The sequence below is a fragment of the Anomaloglossus baeobatrachus genome, chromosome 9 (assembly GCF_048569485.1).
Source record: "Anomaloglossus baeobatrachus isolate aAnoBae1 chromosome 9, aAnoBae1.hap1, whole genome shotgun sequence".
In the NCBI taxonomy this organism is placed as follows: domain Eukaryota; kingdom Metazoa; phylum Chordata; class Amphibia; order Anura; family Aromobatidae; genus Anomaloglossus; species Anomaloglossus baeobatrachus.
Window position 1 is genome coordinate 201654108 of NC_134361.1, and position 23606 is coordinate 201677713.

The 23606-nt window shown below is 52.0% G+C and overlaps 1 protein-coding gene across 5 annotated transcripts in view; it reads left to right on the top strand.

Annotated features, from left to right (window-relative positions):
• Positions 1-23606, top strand: part of ATP2B3 (ATPase plasma membrane Ca2+ transporting 3) — a 375958-nt gene that overhangs the window by 102532 nt on the left and 249820 nt on the right. For all 5 annotated transcript variants that reach the window (XM_075324261.1, XM_075324258.1, XM_075324259.1 and 2 more), the window contains exon 2: positions 19098-19317. The gene's annotated coding sequence lies outside the window, so the exon portion shown is untranslated. The remainder of the gene's footprint in view (positions 1-19097; positions 19318-23606) is intronic.

Below are 23606 nucleotides of genomic sequence, written 5' to 3' on the forward strand. Positions count from 1 at the left end.
GTAGGAGAGACCACTACAGTGGCTGAACGACCCTCTGACCTGCGCTCCAGCTGACGTTCGGAGGTCCGCAGGTCAATGCGGGTAGCCAGAGTCATGAGGCCCTCAATGGTAGTTGGTACCTCACGCGACGCTAATGCGTCCTTCACGTGTGAGGCTAATTCCTTCCAGAACAGTGGAATGAGAGTCCTCTCTGACCACCCCAGTTCTGTGTCGCGGGCAGAGGAGGGGACGCTGCGCTCTCCCACTGCTCGGGTTCGGCTGCCGCTGCTGCTGCTCGGTGGTGGCTCAAGCGGTGGTCCGGATCCCGGGGACTCGAGCGGCGCTCCTCGCCCGTGAGTAAAAAGGGGATTTTGATTGTGGGGGTTTTGATTATTGTCCGTGACGCCACCCACGGTTGTGGTGATATTGGTGACACCACCGCTGCTCTAGACGGGGATCCCGGGGGCGATGACAGGGAGCAGCTTGGTTGTTATTTCTCCCCTCCATGGGTAGGGGGTTGGTTGTCCCGGGGCCCGGTGATGGGGTAGGGATGGATGGCAGGCAGGTTACGGGGCCTGGCGAGGTGCAGGGTCGCGGGGGCAGCGCTGTGCCGCACGGCACGGTGGTGCTCACTCAGCCAATGATGAGGACACAGTTCTCGGTAAAACACACGGCTGGATGGACGGGTCCCACAGACGGCTGCGGTGTTGTTTGCTCCCGGCAGGTTGGTGGTGACTGCCTTTCCCTGCACCTATATACGGTAGATGGTTCCAATGGGTTCCCGCCGGTAACCCGCTCCCCGGCTTGGATATGGGCCGGAGGAGCCCCTTTTGCCCGCAGGCGCTGGCCCTGAGAAACGGTTGCCTTGGCGGTGGCGGTGTCTCTCTCACTTGGTTGAACTGTTGCCTTCTGTCGGGACTTGGCTGTTTGGAAACCCAGGAGGTTCCCTTCACTAACGAATTCGGCAAATTCACGGCGACTCCTAGCCTTGCCGGGGTCCATAAGCCCCTGCCAGATGGTGCTGGCTTCTCTTTGCGTGCCGGTCCGGTACCGCCGGGCCACCGCCAGTCCACGGTCCTTACGGTAGACTTCAATCGGCCACTCCTGCAGACGGTCACCACCGTCTGCCAACCTTGCTGATCCGTCTGGGCCACACACCCGGACCAACTTCAGGCTGCTTAGCTGTCACTTTTCTCCTCTCTCACTACTTTCCCTCCTTCCACTTTCACCTCCAAAACTAATTTCTTTACTTTTCCCGCCTCCAGGACTGTGAACTCCTCGGTGGGTGGGACCAACCACCTGGCCCACCCCCTGGTGTGGACATCAGCCCCTGGAGGAAGGCAACAAGGGTTTTGTGTTTTGACTTCGGTGTGCCTGCTGGGAGTGTGGGGTGTTGTGGTTGTTGTTCTCTGTGACCCCTGGCTTGTCCAGGGCGCCACATCTGCAGCAAGTGTCCTGAAACTCACAGCATATTGACTTGAGGAGGTACGCCCCTGCTCCAAAGTCAGTAGCTGTAGGGCCGAGTCGTGAGTGACTTGAGGCCCCAGGAACACTTGTCGCAAGGACTCCAAAAACTCCTTAGAGTCCTATACTACTGGGTCATTCCTCTCCCACAATGGTGTAGCCCACTCCAGTGCTTTATCAGAGAGATGATAAACCCCACCTTCGACCTCTCTGTAGGAAACCGTGCAGCCAACAGCTCTAGATGGACTGAGCACTAGTTCACGAATCCCCTAAATGCCTTGCTGCTCCCCGTAAACTTGTTGGGCAGCGAGAGGTGAGGGAGGGTTGTAGTAGGCTTGGTGACAGACACCATTGCAGCCGCTTGAGCCACCACATCATCCATATCAGCAGCAAGACTTCTCCAGAGACCTCACTCTGGCATCAAGCTGCAGTATGAACTGATGTAGCTGCTCCATCTCCGCCATGCCAGCCAGACCCTGGCGCAGTCTTACTGTTACGGGGGGACCGGCAGATTAGGACCAGGGGTATATATCCCAATCGCCAGTCGGGGCCCACCGTGCTCCAAATGGTAATGGAGCTGCTGGCACCCTGTGGGTTAGGCGGAGACTATAGAGCTGGATGGCTCTGAGATAACTCAAGGAACCGGTCACGTGTGTAGGGACACGTCAGACCGGACGACAACCCAGTTAGCGTTTCGGTGGAGCGGACGCTACTCCGACCACGTGTGTAACAACATGTCAAGCCGGATGGTAACCAGTTAGCGTTGACCGAGAAGACCGCTGCGACAGCGCCCTGTCGGCCACGTGTGTAAGACACGTCAGGCCGAGCGGTCCTCCGATTAGCGTTTCTGGCCACCACTCGACTGGCCACGTGTGTAAAGGACACGTCAGAGCAGGTAGTCACACCAGTAGCATTTGACTGGGAAGCCGATGAGGATAATAGGGTTCACACACCCAATCCAGGAACACCCTGTTAACTTCACAGGGGTTCTGGGGTGCGCTGTCCGTGCGCGTAGAGGGCACAACCGGACAGGTGGCGCAGCAGGTACACTGTCCGTGTGCGTAGAGGGCACTCTCGGACAGGTGATGCAACAGGTATTCTGTCCGTGTGCGTAGGAGGCACAACTGAACAGGTGACGCAGCAGCCGCAGCCCAGTTAACGCCACTGGACTGCTCTAGCACAACAGGAACGGTAGCAAGGAAGCACGGCGCCTGACCCTCATGTGCTGAGCCACGATTCTTGGCGTGACAGGCACCGTTCGCCTAGCCCTACCTACCGCTTCCAACAAGGCTTATGCCACCAAGAACTCTAAATGAAGACTGCACACCTCCATGTTGTCTCCAGCCCCTTTTATAACCTGGGTCCGCCCCAAACCCAGGGTGGAACCACCAAGGTGCAATAGCAGAGTGCCATGTCATCAGTGACGTCACATGCGACCTATCCGGAACCGCCACGTCATTGATGACCTCATGGCAGCCACGCCCCAAACACTTCACCAGTCATCGTCTGACGACCAATGTTGAGGTGCCAGATCATAGGGACAGGCCTCTGCGAGCCAGTCCGGAGTTGCCACGTCATCAGGACACCTGACACTCTCTGCCCTATCACGGCCTGCCACCTCACGGACATGCTCAGTGAGGTCCTTACCGGACCTAGCCTCTGATGCACTAAGTGCCTGAGCTTGCTCAGTAGCCTGAGCAACAGGCTCAGAAAGCAGACTATCAGTTTGAGCATGCTCAGTAGGCACATCCCAGAACTTAAGACACAGCACGAAGTCCAAGTACCTGTGCAAAGAGGCTGTTAGGGTTAATTGTGGGAGCATGCTCAGTAGCCTGAACTGAGGACTTAGTCTCAGACATAACACAATCAGCCTGAGCATGCTCACTAGGCAAAACACCGGGCTTAGACTCTGGCTGAGGTAAATCAGCGCACACATGCGCACTAGCCGCCTCTCCACACTTAGACGTGGTGGAAGGAGCAGCCAACTGGACGACCCGAGGCACGGCCAAGAACGGCAGCCTGTGCCTGGGCGCAACAGGAACCGCAGCAGGGTGCTTGCGGCTATGGCGGCGCCGGTTCGTAACAACGCGACTGCATTATCGACAATGGGATTGATGTGTAAAATGGTCTCTAAGAAGAAGGACTTGGTAGCCCAAGGTACTGTATAACAGGCTGTTGTGCAATCATTCAGAACCTTGTATCTGCAGTTAAATTGGATGATCCTTTAAACGAAAGGGTACCTGTCACGCTAGGTACGGGGAGGTACCAAGCGCACGGCGAAAGGGAAGGGAAACCCTGTGTCTAGGGAAAGAGGAGTTGGTGACCCCTGATGAAATTTACTGCTGGTCCTTGGGGTCCCTCACCACCCTAGATAGGTTCCAAACCTATGCACTGAGCCGGATACCTGACCCTAAGTATCTCTAGTGCTGGTCCCTGGGGTCCCTCACCACCCTAGATAGGTTCAACACCTATGCGCCGAGCAGGATACCTGACCCTAGGTGATTCTAGTGCTAGGCCCTAAATAGAGAATGGATGGGATGAGCTCTTTGTAAGCTACTACTGGTCCCTGGGGTTCCTAACCACCCTACATAGGTTCCACACGTATGCGCCGAGCCGCATACCTGACCCTCGGTATCCCTAGCACTGGTCCCTGGGGTCCTTCACCACCCTAGATAGGTTCCGCACCTATGCGTCAAGCTGGATACCTGACCCGAGGTATCCCTAGTGCTGGGCCCTAAATAGGGAACGGATGGGATGAGCCCTTCATAAGCTACTGCTGGTCAATGGGGTTCTTAGCCACCCTAGATAGGTTCCGCACCTATGCGCCGAGCAGAATACTTGACCCTAGTTATCCCTAGTGCTGGGCCTTAAATAGGGAATGGATGGGATGAGCTCTTCGTCAAATACTATAGAAGACATAAGGGGGGCACACAAGGGGAAAAGCATGAACTATCATTAGATGACTCGTGTAGAAGTTCAGCAATGATACCACAGAGGAGTACAAGCCACCTGCTTGCCACTTCAGCTTGAAGGAACTGAAAATATCACCAGTCCAAGGACAGAAGTGTATTTAAGCACCAAGATAATGCTGATGATCAGCAGCTGGGTGGAAGGTGAGCTCCTGCTGGGTCCAAGGGGAGAGAACAGGAAAGCTACCTATACCAATGAATACTGACAGCAAGAACAATGGAAAGTCAGGGAGCATTCTGAGCAGCCAAACGCTGTGACCTTCTATGGCCAGAAACCACATGACTGTCTGTCACCTGTGACAGTACCCCGTAGGAAAAGATACTTGAACTTAAAGTTCATTCTCCAAATGTTGGGCATGCATGCACCAAAGTAGGTAATCGTCATTTACTAGTCAACATGAAGATATAGTTCTCCATCCTAAATTTGGGGACCATCTGGAAAGGTTGTGTCACCGTATAATAAACCAGTTTATCCAACTGGAAAGCTTATCTTACAAGATGGTCAATGAAGAATGTTTCCGTAGGGTATTCACATTTCCACCCTTCAATCCAAAAGAATAGAAACCAGTCTTTGATGGATGATTTCATGAAATGCTAGCCAAAGGGTAATTTCAGGTTGGCCAGCACTGGGCATTTTCCACCTTTACACGTACAAAAGTACAGAGGCAGAACTTGGAGTGTAACGAAAAACCAATAAGACCTTCTGCACAGCTCTGTTGTTGCATTGTGCTCCGGTGAACGGGTTGTTTCCTGCCTTGGTGCTGGGAGGGGTCTGTTCACTGAAGCCTCGTTCCGGGTGATTGCTCTGCTTCATTAGGGAGCAACCTCACTCGGAACGCCGCAAGTTGTAGTTCCTGTTCTGTAGCATGTGTTTCCAGCTCCCATAAGCGTACTGTTCTGATCTTGTCTCTCGACCTTGGACCTTAGTTACTCTTCTCCACCCGTGCCACTGACTCTGACCTTAAGGTAAGATAAACCTGGCTCACTCAGTAAGTGGGTGCACGGAGAAAAATGAATTATCAATTATAGAACAAAGCTCCGGCACACTCCAAAAAATAGAGAAGAAAGTCGTATACCTCTCATAGATGTCACACCCTGAACCACCACTGAAGGTTGAACATGTAGTTGCACTCTTGCATTACCTTATACGATTTCTCTGCAGCCAGAGCACCTTCATTTCATTCAGATCTAATCTAAACTCTTGAAGAGCCTGGGGAGTGGTTTAATACGCTCATACAGCGCTCTCACTTATTTTCCCTTTTCTGGATATTCATCCTAATTCTTGACATAAGATATAAAGAGCCAATTTATCACTTCCTTGGACCGTTATGTCCTTATTTCCGATATACAGTATTGCAAGGTATACCACCTCATAAGCTGCCTTTATTTGATGCAACAACCGTTGCCTAGCAAAACCTCAATCATTGACTGTATTTTAGAATGTCCTTGACAAAGACCTAAATTAGGATTGAAACGTTGGACTTTTTCTATACACAAGTTAAATAAAAAATACTTCATAAATATGACTTTCTTCTCTATTTTTTGGAGTGTGCCGGAGCTTTGTTCTATAACTGACTCTGACCTGACGTCCTGGCTTCTGACCTCTGTCTCGTACCCTGACCTTGACTCTGCTTTCTCCCTGTGTTCCATACATGACTTCCTGGCTCCTGACCTCCGTCTCATACCCTGACCTCGGCTCCGCTTTCTCCCTGTGTTCCATACATGACTTCCTGGCTCCTGATCTCCGTCTCATACCCTGACCTCGGCTCCTCTTTCTCCCTGTGTTCCATACGTGATGACCTGGCTCCTGACCCGCATCTTTTTTGACTACTCCTCTACTAGTTGTATCTAGTGACACATAGTGATTGAGCATCTCACCGATTATTTAAAAAACAAAGAGCTTTACTCACCCTCCCCTGTTTGAGTCTCCATCACTGCTCCTGGTGTCTGTTATTGTCTACAGCACTGACGTCACGTCGACAACACTGTGACCAACAAGTGAGCTGAGCTTCTCAGAGAGCTCGCCTATTGCCTCCGGCCTTGTTGATGTCAGTGGCGGCCATCACCATAAAAAGGAACACTTGACTTGGCTGAACATTTATGTGTTTCCAGTGGGGAGAGAGGAGAAAGCCTTTGGTAGACACCTCAGGTGGACACTTATGTTCCTTAAAACAAAAAGGATCAGGCTTTCGAACTGAGACGGCTCGATCCTTCTCTCCCCTGATGTCATCTCTCAAGCTGTGAGGCTCCCATACACATCCGGTGGTCATCCCTTCCTGTCGGAATCAAGAGGTCCGGCCAACTTTCATCCAATGTGTATGGAGGCCTTCATGATTTTTTAGGCGCCTCACTACCGGTAGTTCCCTGAATCTCTTCTTCCTGCCCTTGGCCCATGTTCCTGGTCTATTGTCGAATCACAACCTTCTCACCTTCCATTATTTACTGTGGATGCTGATTGCACTTCACCAACTGTATAAATAGAAATACGGCATCTTGGTTTCTGGTCCCTCAAGTGTCTATTATACCTTCTACCGTGATAGAAAGAAGGAGAGGCTTGAATTTGAGGAAAGTCATGCTCTTTCACTAATGTCCATCCATTCCTTGGGTTGGTGTTGACTCTGAAGATACATGGGGCACCATGGATCATTGGTGGAGAGGAGGAGGCAGATACATACCTAAACGTTACAATTGCAACACCAAGAAGTAAGAATCGTGGAATTATGGAAATCACAGGATGGGTGGCAATATCACTGGTGTAAAAATGATGAAAAAAGGAAACAACTTTTTCAAAATATCTTGATTTATTCAGTCTGGAGGAACCTTGGCACTTACAGCCTTGGCTATTATCAATGAGTGTCACGGTGTGACTGTAGGAGAGCGAGGAACAGGGGGCTCCTATGCTATCCCCCACGCTAGGGGACCCTAGGCTATTTCTAACCTCAGAGAGTTACCCCTGATGGTAAAGATGCCTGAGTCCCGTGCCGGACTATGCTGCTGACCAGTAGTGTTCGGAGAATAGTAAATATCTGTGTTCTGATTATTTGTAATGAATACCAAAGTACTATTCCGGTATTTGTCTCAAAAAACTAACCTAATGCCAGTCAATAGGGAACCTAAGCATTATTCTTGCCATGATGAATACTGGAATGGTGGTCGGTATTCGGTAAGCATCATCCGAACATGAATAGTCACTATTCACCCATCTCTACTGACCAGCAGTAGTCCGATTGCCGCCTCCCACCAGCAAATGATGGGGTAGGAGTGAGAAGGAAATGCAGATAATGACAGAAAAGGGAAAACCAAAATTCTGACAAACTGCACAAACACAGGAACAGACAATGATTGACTCAAGAGAAAAAGAAGAGCAGTAAGGTAGCAACAAAAAGGCAACAAGGATACTCGACAACCGCACTCAGCAACAGGTAGTACATCCACCAGATAGTCTGGATCACAACACCTCACCAGACCAGCTTAGATAAACTATAGCTGGCATAGAAGGAAGGCTCTAGCCAGAATATATAGGAGGAGAGCAGATGTGATTGGCTCTCCCACAACATGTGATCAAAGGAGACCAACAAGCAGACTAGCAGAGATTAATTCTTGCTAGACTGCCTATGAACTACCAATCTGCATGTCAACGCCCAAGTCTGCCTGCATTGATCACAGGCACCAGAGACGTTTGCAGGCAGAGTGTCAGAATCTATATTTTGAACAGATTCTGGCGCCGTCATGACAGACAGCAAAGTTTATATAAAAAATCTCCATGTGACAGTGAGGTTATTAATGGTCATCTGAATGAGCTTCGGGAATCATCAAGATCCACTGCATGATCTCAGCCACCAGAGATGTTATTGGGTGGAGTGTCAGAATTTGTAGTTTGAACAGATCCCGACGCCGCCATGACAGTCAGCGAAGTTTGTAAAACTCTCCTTGTGACGATGAGGTTATTAATGGTTACTGAATGTGCTTGGAGAATCATCAAGATCCGCTGCTGGCAGCACCCTGTGAAATCACGACCAATGACATCCCAGATGTGCTTGATAGAAGAGAAGACGCTACAGCCATGGTAGCAAGTTTAGGCCCCCAGGCTGCTTACCATATCATGTGCTCCTGGGACACTTTGGGCAAATGACTGCACCATTGGGTTCACCACCAAATCAATGTGCCACCAAGGTATTAGTGCATCTGAGGTGAAGACCAGAGGGGTCCAGACACCGTAACTTCTCTACCTTGGTGTCGCAATTTCAATCTTGAGGAATTTAATATCTCTCGCAGTAGAAGGTCTAAGGCATTAGGCAAAACACTAGGTTACACGTGTTGACCGATGCCAACAAAGCCACCAGTGTCTGTAGTGATTGTTATACAGTACATACGAAAGAATACGTCAGCGCCCAATAAATTATGGATGACGGATCAAATAAATATGTAATTTCTGTAGATACCCAGGGGATTAATAGCTTCTTCAGAAGAACGTGTTAATAACATATGCAGATTTTTGTGTGTGGGGGGGGGGTGTTGAGTTGTGACACAAGAGAATCCAAAAAAGAAGTCGAGTGAATGACGTGGACCATTACCGATGCTCGTACAGTAGACGTTCTTCAGGGAGGTTGCAGATGGACGACTCCCATCCTCTGGACGATGGAGCTTTTTGGCTCTTATGATATGTTTCTTTGGAGAACGTTGAGCTGGGAGTCGTCAAATGTTCGGTGGAGGCATCATAAACAGTCAGAACTCAAAAACACCGAAGCTGCAGTGATGCTGTCACTAAAATATTAATAAGCCTCACTCTGTAGTCATTTCTCAGTGTGCATCAAACGTCCTTGTTGTGCAAGCTCCTGATGGACACCGGCCGGGGTGAGGATGCACATTACACGAGAGGAACATTATTAGGACTAATGGCAGGAAGTTATTATTCATTGATGGTTGGAATGGGAATTGGGGGGGTGCAGATGTCGGTTTACATCTCTTTTGCCAACTTGGTTCTGTGTTAACGACCCTGAGAATCCGTCTCCCAGACACATCCGTTACGACAATGCGCCTCCTACTAAAGTGGTTTCCTGCTTAGTTGGCGTTGGGGAGGGGACGGTTTCCCTGACCCACATGTTTGGCAGCAAAGGTCATCAGTCTAACACCAGAGCTCCAGCAAGGACAAGACCTGGGATAGCAGGATAATTGTGGTGGCTTTATCGCTTTTGGAGACCATCCCAGTGCGATTTCATAGAAGGACACATGGATTGTCACTTTCATGTCTAACATCATTCTTGTGTCTATATGCTGCCTGGTTCCCCTCAAAAAACCTTCAAAGGACTTCATACACTTCATCCAGAAGGGTATTTGTGAGGTTAGACACTGATATTGGGGAGAGGCCAGGGTCACAATCTCTGGTCTAGTTCTTGCCAAAGGAGTTGGATGGAGTACAGGTGCAGGCTCGGTGTGGAAGTTCATGTTCTTCTCCACCAAACTCCCCCTCCACGTCTTTATGCAGTTTCTGCACTGGGCACAGTCAAGGGGAACAGATAAGGGTCTTCCCCAAACTGTTCCCATAAAGTTGGAAGAGTAAAATGATCCAAAATGTCTTGTGCTGAAAAATTAAGACTTGAACTGGAACTAACGAGCCCAGACCGACCTCTGATACCAGCCCAGAGCATTATCCTCCTCCACCAAACTGTACAGGGGGCACAATGCAGTTGTGGCGCCCCTGAGGCTTCCGTCGCCACAGAGACATTGCACCCCAGCCAGAGGTGTGATGTCCCATCCTGGGTAAGGAAAGGGGTACATGCCAGTTAACAGGGAAAACTACACTACACCCATTGTTAGGCACACACAGGGACCAGGGACAGTGGCAGCAACCCTCCCATGCTGCATGCTGGGAGGGGCCGTAAGACCCATCCCTGCTCCCATAGGGTGGTAGCTGAGCAACTGGGAGGTGGGAGGAGCCAGCCGAGAGAAAAGTAGTAAGGAAGGTCAGGTTTAGTTTCAGTTTACCTCAGAGAGTGAGAGAGTGAGTAGACAGCATGTAGCTGTGAAGGAGAAAGGAGCTCTGAGAGTTCAGAGTGTCCGCAACAGAGAAAGAAAGCAACAGAGAAGGAGAGAAACAGAGAAGGAAAGAGACGCTTCCTGGTGAAGACCCTGGGGCCCGACTAGGCCCAGGTGACACCACACAGAACAGAAGGGATTCCAGGGCCACAAATAGCTTTCAGGCTCATGGCCCGTTCCACAATAAGAAGGTTCGGTGGAGGGATCAAGCTGCAAACAGGGGACGGTCCCTAGACACTGGAGGAGGAAAAGTCATCTCCAAAAGTAAGAAACCGAGGCCCAGGGAAAGCTGCAAGCTCCCCGGGCCACAGCCCACAGCAGAACCTCTAGAAAGGGGGTAAATTACCGACAGGCAAACCCCTGGCCCGGAGGCTGTAGTGGAGGCCGAGCCAGGTTCAGCCAAAAAGGGCAAGGCTTAAGGAAACAGCTGAAGAAAGGAACACATAGAGGGGTGCACTGGCATTTATCCCCAGATCTACCCGGGATCGGCGGAGGTCCCTGACGGTGGTCCCAGCAGTCTAAAGGCTCCTGCCGGCCATAACCAAGAACTGTGAGTAAAGACCTTGAAACTGCACCCCTGGTGTTGCCTCTGTTATTTTCATCTGCATAGACTTCCATCACTGCATAGACACTTACAAGCACCAACAGTGTCCCCGGGGCACCGCTCCACCTGTGGGGAGCAGTACCACCATTGCTGCCATTCCATCACCCTGGAGGCCTCACACAGCAGCGGCGGCTTAATAGTCGCAAACCACAGGTCACGGAGTCGGGCCCCGCCACCACTGACGACCCCCGGACTAGTCCGGTCCGGCACCGGGTGTCCCATAGCCCTGGGGTGGGCGAGTCACAGTCAGGGGGTAACGTTCTTCTGGAATCTCCGAACCCCGACTCCTCCATCAGACACAGATAGAGCACTGCGATCTGTCACTGCACTGAACATGTATCCTCCAGAGTCCAGTGGTGGCGGCTTTATACCACTCCATCCAACGCTCGGCATTGTGCTTGGTGATATACGGCGGCTGCAGCTGCTCGGCCATGAAGCTCCCGGTGGGCGTAGTGTTTGCGTGATGTTACTAGAAGAGATCTGCAGTTATGGGGTCAGCAGAGCTGGGGTGCGTTTTCTGCCCCCTGTTCCTCAGCGCTCTCTACCGTTACGTGGCTGAGTTGCTGTGGTTCCTTCCACTTCTCAATAATATTACTCACAGGGTATGGGGGAAGATTTAGGAGGAAGAAATGTCGTGGGGCTGAGGGGTCAAAGGTCATACAGCGGGGAGGTGAGGATCCGAAGTTTATACAATGGGGTGAGGGGACAGATGTTATACACAGGCAGGGCCGTATTTACCATTAGGCACCCGTGGTCCCGTGCCTAGGGCGGCAGGATGCAGGGGGGCGGCACCTTCTAGCAGTAAAAAAAAAATATTTTTTTTTTTTTTTTTTTACAAAATTCATTAAATCCGCTGTATTTTCGGAGGGGGGAGGGGGGAGAGGTGCACCTTTATTTATTTGTATCCGCGTCAATTAAGACGCGAATGCAGACAAACTGCGGCGGCCGGGCACAGAGAGCTGATTGACCCCGGAACTGCCGGCGCCTGCACTTCCGGGGTCACAGGCACGCCAATCAGCTCCTTCCTCTGTGCTGCGTCCAATGCTGTGTGGATTTCACATGCAGAGCTCACAGCAGGACGCCGCAGAGGACGCCGCGATGGAAGCCGGTGTCAGAAGAGGATACTCACGTGAGCCAGGAAGATGACGGCGGGCCCTGGAGCAGGTTAAGTGCTCGCAGAGCTGAAGATTCATAAGGAGCGTGGGGGTGTCTCTAATGCAGACTGGAGATCTGCGTATGGATTGGGAGGAGAGAGGCTGATACTGGGGGAGACTTGGGGGAAGAGAAGCTGATACTGGGGGAGGCTGGGAGGAGAGAGTCTGATGCTGGGGAGGCTGGGAGGGGGGAGGCTGATGTTGCGGAAGGCTGGGAGGGGGGAGGCTGACGCTGGGGGAGGCTGGGAGGAGGGAGGCTGATGCTGAGGGAGGCTGATCCTGGGGGAGGCTGATGCTGAGGGAGGCTGGGAGGAGGGAGGCTGATGCTGAGGGAGGCTGATGCTGGGGGAGGCTGGGAGGAGAGAGGCTGATGCTGGGGGAGGCTGGGAGGAGGGAGGCTGATGCTGGGGGAGGCTGGGAGGAGAGAGGCTGATGCTAAGGGAGGCTGATGCTGGGGGAGGCTGATGCTGGGAGAGTTTGGGAGGAGAGAGGCTGATGCTGGGGGAGGCTGGGAGGAGAGAGGCTGATGCTGGGGGAGGCTGGTGCTGGGGGAGGCTGATGCTGGGGGAGGCTGGGAGGAGGGAGGCTGATGCTGAGGGAGGCTGGGAGGGGGGAGGCTGGGAGGAGAGAGGCTGATGCTGGGGGAGGCTGATGCTGGGGGAGGCTGGGAGGAGAGAGGCTGATGCTGGGAGAGGCTGGGAGGAAAGAGGCTGGTGCTGAGGGAGGCTGATGCTGGGAGAGGCTGATGCTGCGGGAGGCTCGGAGGAGAGAGGCTGATGCTGAGGGAGGCTGATGCTGGGGGAGGCTGGGAGGAGAGAGGCTGATGCTGAGGGAGGCTGATGCTGGGGGAGGCTGGGAGGAGAGAGGCTGATGCTGGGGGAGGCTAGGAGGAGGGAGGCTGATGCTGGGGGAGGCTGATGCTGGGGGAGGCTGGGAGGAAGGAGGCTGATGCTGAGGGAGGCTGATGCTGGGAGGAGAGAGGCTGATGCTGGGGGAGGCTGATGCTGGGGGAGGATGATGCTGGGGGAGGATGATGCTGGGGGAGGCTGATGCTGGGGGAGGCTGGGAGGAGAGAGGATGATGCTGGGGGAGGCTGGGAGAAGAGAGGCTGATGCTGGGGGAGGCTGATGCTGGGGGAGGCTGGGAGAAGAGAGGCTGATGCTGGGGGAGGCTGATACTGGGAGAGGCTGGGAGGGGGAGGCTGGGAACGGGGAGGCTGATGCTGGGGGAGGCTGGGAGGGTGGAGGCTGATGCTGGGGGGGCTGATGCTGGGGGAGGCTGGGAGAAGAGAGGCTGATGCTGGGGGCAGACAGAGAGGCTGATGCTGGGGGCAGAGAGGCTGATGCTGGGGAAAGCTGGGGGAGAGAGGCTGATGCTGGGGGAAGCTGGGGGAGAGAGGCTGATGCTGGGGGAGGCTGGGGGGAGAGAGGCTGAAGCTGGGGGAGGCTGGGGGGAGAGAGGCTGAAGCTGGGGGAGGCTGGGGGAGAGAGGCTGATGCTGGGGGACGCTGGGGGGAGAGAGGTTGATGCTGGGGGGCTGGGGGAGAGAGACTGATGCTGGGGGAGAGGCTGCTGGTGAAGGCGGGGGAGAGCGGCTACTGCTGGGGGAATGGGAGAGAGGGGCCAATCCTAGAGACAGAGGACAAGGGTTGAGGGATAGTGCAATGACAAAATCGATGGGGGGGAGTGTAAGGACTCAGAATGAGAGGGGGGCAGCATTGGGAGCTCATTATGGAGAAGGGGCAGCATGTGTGGGCTCAGTATGGAGTGGAGCAATGTAGGGGAGTCAATATCAAGAGTGGGGTAGTGTGTGTGTGTGTGTGTGTGGGAGGGGTGTCTCAGCATAAGTGTTAGTGTGGTGGTCTTAGTATGATGAATGGGGCAGCATGGAGGTGTCATTATGGAAAAGAGGAAGGCAGCATTAGGAGCTCATGGAGAGGGGCAGCATGCATGGGACATTGAGAGGAGGGAACAGCATGCATGGGAAACTGTGAGGAGGGAGCAGCATGCATGGGACATTGTGAGGAGGGGGCAGCATGCATGGGAAACTGTGAGGAGGGAGCAGCATGCATGGGACATTGTGAGAAGGGGCAGCATGCATGGGACATTGTGAGGAGGGGGCAGCATGCATGGGACATTGTGAAGAGGGGGCAGCATGCATGGGACATTGTGAGGACGGGGAAGCATGCATGGGACATTGTGAGGAGGGGGAAGCATGCATGGGACATTGTGAGGAGGGGGCAGCATGCATGGGACATTGTGAGGAGGGGGCAGCATGCATGGGACATTGTGAGGAGGGGGCAGCATGCATGGGACATTTTGAGGAGGGGGCAGCATGCATGGGACATTTTGAGGAGGGGCAGCATGCATGGGACATTGTGAGGAGGGGGCAGCATGCATGGGACATTGTGAGGGGGGACAGCATGCATGGGACATTGTGAGGAGGGGGCAGCATGCATGGGACATTGTGAGGAGGGGGCAGCATGCATGGGACACTGTGAGGAAGGGGCAGCATGCATGGGACATTGTGAGGAGGGGGCAGCATGCATGGGACATTGTGAGGAGGGGGCAGCATGCATGGGACATTTTGAGGAGGGGGCAGCATGCATGGGACATTGTGAGGAGGGGGCAGCATGCATGGGACATTGTGAGGGGGGACAGCATGCATGGGACATTGTGAGGAGGGGGCAGCATGCATGGGACATTGTGAGGAGGGGGCAGCATGCATGGGACACTGTGAGGAAGGGGCAGCATGCATGGGACATTGGGAGGAGGGGGCAGCATGCATAGGACATTGTGAGGAGGGGGCAGCATGCATGGGACATTGTGAGGAGGGGGCAGCATGCATGGGACATTGTGAGGAGGGGGCAGCATGCATGGGACATTGTGAGGGGGGACAGCATGCATGGGACATTGTGAGGAGGGGGCAGCATGCATGGGACATTGTGAGGAGGGGGCAGCATGCATGGGACACTGTGAGGAAGGGGTAGCATGCATGGGACATTGGGAGGAGGGGGCAGCATGCATAGGACATTGTGAGGAGGGGGCAGCATGCATGGGACATTGTGAGGAGTGGGCAGCATGCATGGGACATTGTGAGGAGGGGGCAGCATGCATGGGACATTGTGAGGAGGGGGCAGCATGCTTGGGACATTGTGAGGAGGGGGCAGAATGCATGGGACACTGTGAGGAGGGGGCAGCATGCATGGGACACTGTGAGGAAGGGGCAGCATGCATGGGACACTGTGAGGAGGGGGCAGCATGCATGGGACACTGTGAGGAGGGGGAAGCATGCATGGGACACTGTGAGGAAGGGGCAGCATGCATGGGACACTGTGAGGAGGGGACAGCATGCATGGGACATTGTGAGGAGGGGGCAGCATGCATGGGACACTGTGAGGAAGGGGCAGCATGCATGGGACACTGTGAGGAGGGGACAGCATGCATGGGACATTGTGAGGAGGGGGCAGCATGCATGGGACATTGTGAGGAGGGGGAAGCATGCATGGGACATTGTGAGGAGGGGGCAGCATGCATGGGACATTGTGAGGAGGGGGCAGTATGCATGGGACATTGTGAGGAGGGGGCAGCATGCATGGGACATTGTGAGGAGGGGGCAGCATGCATGGGACACTGTGAGGAGGGGGCAGCATGCATGGGACACTGTGAGGAGGGGGCAGCATGCATGGGACATTGTGAGGAGGGGGCAGCATGATGTGAGGTCAATGTGCAGATCATATTTCATAATTGAGGAAGGTGTGGTGGGTATAATTTATAAGGGAGGGCAGTGTGTAGTTTATTAGGGGCAGTGTGACAGTCACAGTATATAAGTGGGGACGGTGTGGTGGGAATATTTTATACTCATGCTATGTTTTGATGTGCCTGTGGTGATCCCCATTGGGGGGGGGGGTGATAGTGCCCTTCGTTTCTCATTGATACTTTTTCAAGTGTTTTACAGAGTAGATCTGCCTTAAACAGATGTCGTGTGCGAAAACTCAGTGTTACGTTGTCACTAAGGGGCGCGACCACTTAAAGTGCCTAGGGCAGCACGAAGGCAAAATACAGCCCTGTACACAGGGATTAATGGGACCAAATGTTATACACCGAAGAGGTGAAAGGCTGGAGGTTATACGCTCTAGCTCTGGGCATCAAGAGATCATAGTCTATGGTGGCCCATAGGATCCCTCTCTTTTAGGGGTTTGAAAAAAATGAAAAGTAAGACTGGTGGTGAAGGTCCCATGATAGTGGAGACTAGAGATGGGATAATTGGTCCTTGTGACTCCGCTCCATCGGCCAGATCAGTACTGACCTCCTGGCGTCTCCACTTCTTCTTTTGATTATCCATGCTGGTATGAGGTCATCTGTGCGCCACTCCACAATGATGACATCACGCCGGCCTGGCTAATCAAAAGAAGAACTGTGGATGCCAGAAGGTAAACGGAGAATCGTCCAGTGGTCAATGACTTGGCTCCTGGATCGGGGTGCTGCGAATTGACCCTCGGACAGTCGGCCTTTTTTGTCAAACGATAACCCAACCTGACTTTGAGCTATGGAGCGCCACCAAGAGGGCTCATGTCCTATCTCACCTCCCGACCATCAAGACGTAGAATAAAAAGGTCCTTTTACGTATGAAAATTTTTTATCCGAGGTCAAGACGTGATCCTGGAATAAGGAGGATGTCCTCACCCCTTTGAGAGTATATAAAGTATACAAGAGAAAGCGTGATTAAAAATGCATCTGGATTCTCAGCATAGGGAGTACCGGGGGGAATTGGCGGCTGAATGTAACGATTCTGTGTGTAGTGCATTCCTAATGTACACTCGATTATAGAAAAGTGGGAGGATTGAAATAATAATGAAGAGCAATAAAGCTGAATAATTGATTTTAATTGAAGTATGATAATTACCAGTTCAGCTCAGCGCATACACCGAGTGCGGGGAAATCAGCAAATGGGTAGAGAGTGGTTTTGCCTTTATTGTATCTGGTTATTTTATGTATTCCATTGTTATTTTACTAAATGCATTATTGATACAACTTCATCATATAGGAATAGCCTAATAAGCACAAAGAACTTGGGCGATCTCGTACGGTCCCTCGGTTTTATTGGAAAGGTAGAACGGACCCCATCACTCTTGAAAGCTGAACCAAAAGTGTTCCACCTAATATACTTGTCACGATGACTATAGGATAGCGGGAACCGGGGCTCCTAATCTGTCTCTCAAGCTACAGGGCCCTATTCTATCCCTATCCTCAGGGATACTCCTAATGGTGGAGATGCCTGAGTCTCCTTGATGGTCCTGTTCCTGACTAGTCCTAATCTGATTCCGTCTCCTCCCTCAAGATTGCCACGAGATGAACCTGATTCATCTGATTTCCCCTCCTCCCTCAAGGGAGGGACGAGATGTACCTGATTCATTTCTTAATATTCTTGTCATAATGACTATGGTATAGTGGGAAACCGGGGCTCCTAATCTGTCCTTTAAGCTAGGGGGGCCCTATGCTATCCCTAACCTCAGTGATACTCCTGATGGTGGAGAGGCCTAAGTCCCCTTCCTGGTCCTGCTCCTGACCAGTCCTAATCTGATTCCCCCTCCTCCCTAAAGGGAGGGACGAGATGTACCTGATTCATCTGATTCCCCCTCCTCCCTCAAGGGAGGGACGAGATGTACCTGCTTCATTTCTTAATATTCTTGTCACAATGACTATGGTATAGTGGGAAACCGGGGCTCCTAATCTGTCCTTTAAGCTAGGGGGGCCCTATGCTATCCCTAACCTCAGTGATACTCCTGATGGTGGAGAGGCCTGAGTCCCCTTCCTGGTCCTGCTCCTGACCAGTCCTAATCTGATTCCCCCTCCTCCCTAAAGGGAGAGACGAGATGTACCTGATTCATCTGATTACCCCTCCTCTCTCAAGGGATGGACGAGATGTATCTGATTACCCCTTCTCTCTCAAGGGATGGACGAGATGAACCTGATTCATTTCTTAATATTCTTGTCACAATGACTATGATATTGTGGGAAACCAGGGCTCCTAATCTGTCCCTTAAACTAGGAGGGCCCTATTCTATCCCTAAGCTCAGGGATACTCTTAATGGTGGAGAGGTCTGAGTCTCCCTCCTGGCCCTGTTCCTGAGCACTCCTGATCCAATTCCCTCTCCCCCCCAAGAAGGGATGGGACACGCATGTGATGAAACCAACAGATAAAGACAGACAAGGGAAAACCAAAACTCTGTCACACAGCACGCACACACAAGGGTAAAGGCAAAAAGAGATTTAGGATCTAAAACAAGAGCAGGAAGGAAACTACAAACTAAAGGGGTAAATTCACCAACCACATCAAGCAATGTGTCTAATAAAAGCTATACTGTCTGGGGCACCACACCTCAGAGACCAACAGAGAATAAACTATAGCTGACATGGGTAGAAGGAGTCAACCAGCATAAATAGGAGGAGAGCAGATGTGATAGGTCTCTCCACAACATGTGATCAAAGGGATAATATAATACTCACGACCGGTGTAGGGGCAGCGATCAAGATTAGAGGACCCACTGGACTACAGGGGATACCCGGGCTTACCCTTTAGTGGGGGGCTTAACTAAGCACCCACCATGAGGCGGACACCAGGTGCCACTCCCAGGATAGTGACTGGGACTGTGTCAGCTGACCCCCAAACTAGGTGATGGACTCAGGAATAGCTACGTACAAGTGGGCTGACTGAGGCATTCTGGACAGGCAGGTACAGACAGGAATGGTGGGCGAGGGAGGGACAGACAGGTATGGGAAGGCAGGTACCAGAGACGGAGATGGATATGTTTCTACCCAAATGTCTTGACTAGTTGCTCCATCATCCACCTATACCATGATTCTGACACATCTGCCTTTTTGTTTGCAGGTTTTCTCAGTGCAGCGGAGACACAAGGTGTGCTTGTCCCTGACTGGGTCCCAACAGCAGTTTGCAACTGAAACTGGAAACGACAACGTCCATGGATTGGCCCCCTCGCTCAGCCCGAACTCGCAGTGGTGCCTGTGACTGTTAGATGCGGCTGCATTCATGAATGAAATCCCCAGTGAACGTTGTGTTATGATGCCGTCTACCGCAAGATCCTAAACAGGTACGTTCTCCATCAGAGGCCTAATCAGGGTCCTAAGATATCCCTATCCTCAGGGATACTCCTAATGGTGGAGACACCTGAGTCTCCTTCTTGGATACCGTAGCTCCAGGAGCCCCACCACCATGATATTTATTATACTGGTTCTGTCTGTCAGAGGCCTAATCTGTTCCTCAAGCTAGGAGGCCCTAAGGTTTCCCAATTCTAAGGGATACTCCTAATGGTGGAGAGGCCTGAGTCTCCTTCTTGGATACCATAGCTCCAGGACCCTCACCACCAAGATATTTATTATACTGGTTCCAGCTGATGAGGTGGTGGATGAACATTTGGACCTCGAATGGCATCAGGGAACAATTGGTCCCACCACGACCCAGTACATTTTTCAGTTTAGTCCCTTTGGGGGAGCCCATTTACACATAAGTAGTTGGCCATACACACAAGATAGTGGTCGACTTAATGCTCCGAACTACCCCAAAAACATGGACCCTCAGTTTGGTCAAGAGGAGAGAACATCGTTGCCAGACTCTTTCCTTAAAATAAAATAATAGGAACGGGCATGTCCTTCGCGGGACGTCCCCAAAATATGGGCACCTTTACTCTATGCTGCCCCCTGCTGGCCATATGAGTTGGCAACCTTTTTTTTTTTACCACTCCACCATTCGATAGGATGTGTCCATATGCCGGGCCCCATAACAAATACATTGGGCATGGGTCAGATCCTATGGTGATCGGTGGTGGCTGTTCTTATCTGATGCCCTGGTAGGCACGAGATTAGCAAAGATTAATGGTGACAATGCTAATACTGATCCTCTAATGGCTGGATGCTTCGTGGGATGTCTCCATCAGGTTTCCAAAATACGGGCACTTTTACTCTGTACTGTCCCCTGCTGGCCATATGAGTTGGCAACCTTCTTTTTTTTTAGCACTCCCCCATTCGATAGGATGTGTCCATATGCCAGGCCCCATAACAAATACATTGGGCATCGGTCAGATCCTATGGTGATCGGTGGTGGCTGTTCTTATCTGATGCCCTGGTGGACACGAGGTTAGCAAAGAGCGGGGGTGACAATGCTAATACTGATCCTCTAATGGCTGGATGCTTCGTGGGACGTCCCCATCAGGTTTCCAAAATATGGGCACCTTTACTCTGTATTGCCCCCTGCTGGCCAAATGAGTTGGCCACCATCTTTTTTTTTACCATTCCCCCATTCGATAGGATGTGTCCATACGCCGGGCACCACATCAGGCATGGGGTTGGATCCTGTGGTGACCGGTGGTGGCCGTGCTTATCTGATGCCCTGGTGGGCACGAGGTTAGCAAAGAGCGAGGGTGACAATGCTAATACTGATCCTCTAATGGCTAGATGCTTCATGGGACGTCCCCATCAGGTTTCTGAAATGAGTTGACCCCCATCTTTTTTTTACCATTCCCTCATTTGATAGGATGTGTCCATATGTTGGGCGCCACATCAGGCATGGGGTTGGATCCTATGGTGACCGGTGGTGGCCATGCTTATCTGATGCCCTGGTGGGCATGAGGTTAGTAAAGAGTGGGGGTCACAACGAGAATACTGATCCTCTAATGGCTGGCTGCAGAATGAGCTAACTAAGAATCCTTCAGCGAGTTCATTCTGAGCATTTGTAACTATCTGTCTCTAATAAGACGTGTTTAATTGTAAGGAATGTGTTAGGCAGGAGACGCTGGTATAAGACGGCAGCCGCTCGGTTCAGCAAGACTGATGTGTTTTTGTTTATCTTTGGGGAAATTAAGTATAGACAGTCATTAAGTGAAGGGGAAATTATCATTCACAATTAACTGTGCTTGTAGGAAACCCTGGTAAAGTGCCTGCTATTTATGGTTCTCACCGGCGCTCGCTGCCACCAATCACCATGCATCTGCTGCTCTGTCAATATGTGAGCTGCTGGGGCCTAGTGGAGGAGAACCGTCAGCTGTGCCGAGCCGCTGCGCAGACATTGTCAATCAGTTCTGCTACATACAAAGGTCTGCTCCCAATTACTGCGGAAATAAAACATCTTGGCAGATCCGTCACTGGATTCCACAATGCCAAGTGCATGCAGTCATAAATAGATCTATTGGACCTGGTGAGACTGGTGTACTTACTTTGAACTCCACATCATCCTGCTGCTCATCTATAAAGAGATGGAGCTCATGAGTCCAATGTATTCAGTTTCTGCTCTCACCTTTACTGAGTGGTTTGAGATTTCATCATTATCAGCAGCAGCAGGGAGGAAGACCACTGAGGAGCCATTATTCAGATTAGATTGGTAAGAGACACCAATGAGTGCCTTGTATTTAGTCTTCACCCACCTAGCCTGATTGACAGCTGCAGAATGTACTAACCAGTGTGAGATTTCATCATTATCAGCAGCGGGGAGGAGGACCACTGAGGAGCCATTATTCAGATTAGATTGGTAAGAGACAATGATGAGTGCCTTGTATTCAGTCTTCAGCCGCCCAGCCTGATTAACAGCTGCAGACTGTACTCAGCAGTGTGAGATCTCATTATCAGCAGCGGGGAGGAGGATCACTGAGGAGCTGTCAATCAGGTTAGATTTGGAAGAGACACTGCTGAGAGTGCCTTGTATTCAGTCTTCACATGCTAGCCTGATTGACAGCTGCGGAATGTACTAACCAGTGTGAGATTTCATCATTATCAGCAGTGGGAAGGAGGACCACTGAGGAGCTGTTAATCAGGTTAGGTTGGTAAAAGACACCGATGCGTGCCTTGTATTCAGTCTTCACCCGCCTAGCCTGATTAACAGCTGCAGAATGTACTCAGCGGTGTGAGATCTCAACATTAACAGCAGCGGGGAGGAGGATCACTGAGAAGCTGTCAATCAGGTTAAAATTGCAAGAGCTCAGCAGCTACATGGAGAAGAGACACCCATGAGTGCCTAGCATTCAGTCTTCATCCACCTAGTGTCACGATTTGACTGTGTGATAGCGAGGGACAAGGAGCTCCTATGCTGTCCCTGATGCTAGGGGACCCAAGACTATCCCTGTCCTCTTGATTACCCCTGATAGTGGAGATGCTAGAGTCCTGTGCCTTACTATACTCCTGAGTAAAGATTATCTGCTTCCCCTCTCCCTCCAGGGAAGGAAGGGGCAGGAATGTGATGGAAACACAGATGAGACAGATATGGATAACAGAAACTCAGTCACACTGCACATTCACAGGAGTAAACAGTAAGAAACTAAGGAGAAAAGCAAGAGCAGGAAGGCAGCAAGAAAAGGACAACAATGGTTAACACCAGAACCGCTCACAGCAATAAAATCACAAGCACCAGTAAGAATGGATAAATCCAACTCTTCAGGCCAGCATAGTCAAGCTATAACTGGCACCATAGGAACAGTGCAGCCTGTGTGCCACCCCAGTAGCTGATCGAACCGCTCGGATCCGGGGGTGGTGATCGTTCGTGGCTCAAGGGTCTCTGGACTTGGCGGCTCAGGGGCCACACTCAAATGTGAAGGGGGTATTTACATGGGATTTTGGTGTGGTTCGTGACACCACCCGTGGTGTGCGGTAATTGGGGAGTACCGCTGCTGCCATTGGGAGTACCCGGGGTGATGGAGGGGGGCAGCTTGGTGACGTTGCCCTCCATGGGTAAGGACAGGCCCTGGGACTCTGGTGGGAGATATGGGGGCGCAATGCAGGGAGTCGAGTACTCACTCAGCAATGAAGCAGACGCTGACAACCGGGTAAACCAAGTCTCTGAATGCTGTTGCCTCTCGGGGGGAGCTCGTCCGGGTCCCGTCCCCTGCAGCACTGCTGGTGGTCCGTATCCTGCCTCCTGGCACTAAGTTTTAGATTGTCCGTTGTGGCCCGGTAGCTTGGAGCTGTCCGGGCCCCGCTCCCCACTGTGGCTAAGTGGAGGAGCCTGCTCTCAGGGCTCACACTTGGGATTTTAGTGGCTCGTTTGCTAGGAAAGCCCTATCCCCCTCATTGCACTAGTGCCCCCGATCTCTAAGCTGGTGGGAACAGTCCATAAAGGCCCCGTTCTCCGCAGGTTAATTGCCGGGTCGCCTGAAGCTTCTCCGCGACCTAGGGTCCGTGTACCCTGTCGTGCCTTCGGTCCCGGACCGGTGATAGGACCAGGCTGCTGACCGTCCTCCTTGACAGTTTCCAGGAACCTAGCCTCAATCCCCTGCGACCGGGGGTCATACTCCTCTAGATCCAGACTACCATCTGTGACCTAGTCTACTTCTCCCCTGGGAGCTCCAACTCCCAGCTTCCTCAGAGCTCCTCACAGCTTGAGGGCTACCACTCAACT